Source organism: Rhinopithecus bieti, unplaced genomic scaffold (assembly GCF_001698545.2).
Source record: "Rhinopithecus bieti isolate Rb0 unplaced genomic scaffold, ASM169854v2 scaffold_33326, whole genome shotgun sequence".
NCBI lineage: Eukaryota > Metazoa > Chordata > Mammalia > Primates > Cercopithecidae > Rhinopithecus > Rhinopithecus bieti.
The window spans coordinates 3,276,578-3,278,769 of NW_016814921.1; the positions used below are offsets into that span (position 1 = coordinate 3,276,578).

The 2,192-nt window shown below is 35.1% G+C and overlaps 1 pseudogene across 1 annotated transcript; it reads right to left on the minus strand.

Annotated features, from left to right (window-relative positions):
• Positions 1 to 304: 304 nt before the first annotated feature.
• Positions 305 to 895, minus strand: LOC108515580 (survival of motor neuron-related-splicing factor 30 pseudogene; annotated as a pseudogene). Its single transcript, XR_001881565.1, has one exon. The product of XR_001881565.1 is annotated as a survival of motor neuron-related-splicing factor 30 pseudogene (transcript).
• Positions 896 to 2,192: the final 1,297 nt, after the last annotated feature.

Below are 2,192 nucleotides of genomic sequence, written 5' to 3' on the forward strand. Positions count from 1 at the left end.
ATCCAATAGTTTTCTGATTATTGAGGCATCAAATGCCTGACATTGTATTTAGAGGTATCTTAATATTGTGTCATAGGTTTATCAGCAATTCCACAAGTTCCTACTCCAACTTTGCCAGTCATACTCTCAGGTGAAGCAAAAATATTCCTCTTTACCTGGCCTTTTTGTTTTTGGAATAGGCTCTGTTGTTGAATTGTTGCCATTTCACTTTCTGGTCCTTTCTTTCCCGCCCAAGTTCTTTTATTCTCTGAGCTTTTTTCAAAGCTTTCTTCTTTTTATATTCACACTGCTGGGCAATCATTTCTTTTTTTGACATGGGTTTGTTGCCACTGTCCTCCTTTGCCTTCCTTCCTTATTCTACAGGCTTGAGGTTCAACGGTGGAGTCACTTCAGCATTGCCATAACCAGCAAAGGTGATTGCAGCGGTGCCATTTTCTTCATCTATCTCTTCAATCTCCGCTTCATAACACTGTCCATCTTCACTCCAGATTGCCGTACACTTGTCTCCTACTTTCCATGAATGAGTAGGTTGAGTAGAAGCAAAACCGTCTGAACTTGCAAGCGTCTCAGAAGGTTGAGTTGACAGAAGGTCTTTGGTTAGTTCTATAACTTCTTGTAAATCTTTCTTCAATTTTAGCAAATCTTCATTTTCTCCATTTCCAGATAATGCAGCTTCAACTTGCTGGAGCTGAGTTTTGTAGCTTGCCAGCTGTTTTGCTAAATCCTCTGATATCTTGTGTGGGGCTGGGGGCGGGGCGGCGGGAAGGGGTCGGGGCAAATGACCCCAGTGGTAGTGGCAGCGACAGCAGCAGTAGCAGGAAAATCTCCGTGACAACAACAAGACGACTGGGTCTGAAAAGGAAGAACTCGGTCGGCGGCGAGGGGGAAGGGAGCATTTTATTTATTTTAATATATCAATTCACATCTTAAAATTATTGTGAATACGGTTTCTGGTTTTAACATCTTATTTTTTTATAGGAGATATGCCACTGAAGCCTCTTTTTACTCTTATATTTAGCTGTTTTAAACACATAGTAGACAAAAAGTAGAAGAGGCTGAAATTGTGGTTTGTGTTTTCTTACCTTTCCCCTAGTTCTTACTTCACTGCATGTGCTTTTTATGTTTTCTGAGCAGTTTCTTAACATAGAGATACTTTTATGCTGTAGAATAGTGATTATATTAATTGTACCTGATTTTAGATTTTTATTGGAAATATTTTGATTATGTCACTGTTAAAGACCTTTCGTTCTCTAGATTAGAAAGAACAAACTCAAAGTTCTTTGTGCTTCACATCAAGAAAAAAGTTTAAATAGGGTTACTAAATTGGGTTACATAAATGATGCAATATGTTTGGAAAAGGCAAACAAAATCACAGTTTTTCATTGATTTCTTCTTCTAATTTCTAGGGTACATCAATGCAAATTTGATTGAGCAAATATTTTCTCCCTTCTTTTACTCCATTTTCATTTGCAAATAACATGGAACTTAAAATTATTATTTGAAATCATTCTCATTTTACAATAAATGGAGCTATAAATGCATTCTAAATAAAACTCCGAATTAGGTGGATTCTATTAAATTTCACAGGATATAACTCTATGGGATTTTTATTTGAACTGACAAGAAGTGTAAGTACCAGATGGATTTAACATGAAGCTGATGAAATTTCTTGAGGCTCCACCCTCATGACCTAATTACCTTACCAAGGCTCCATCTCCTAATACAATCATATTGGGGGTTAGAATACCAACATATTAATTTTGAGAGGACACAAACATTAGTCCATTGTATTGAAACATGCTCATTAACTCATTTTCCTTTTGGACAAGACATTCTTTGTGACTCCCTCTCCACTCTTTCCTGTTTTTTTTTTTTTTTTTTTTAATTAAATTTCTATCATTTTGAATGATAGTGAACAAAAGATGTCATAATGTAGCTAATACAACATGGGAAGGGCTGTTTCCTTTGCATGTTAGATATACAGCTTAGTAAGTAAAACATTTTATTTAACAAAAACTATTAAGTACTTTACATTCCATAAAAAATTTAATAACAGAACAATTATGAAAAGAGGGGACTACTGAACAACTTGAACTAGAATATGGAATGAAACTTTTTTATTTGAAAAAATATGAATTTGAACAAGATAAAGAATCTATTTATTTTGCATTGTTGTCTAGTTATGTGAAGAG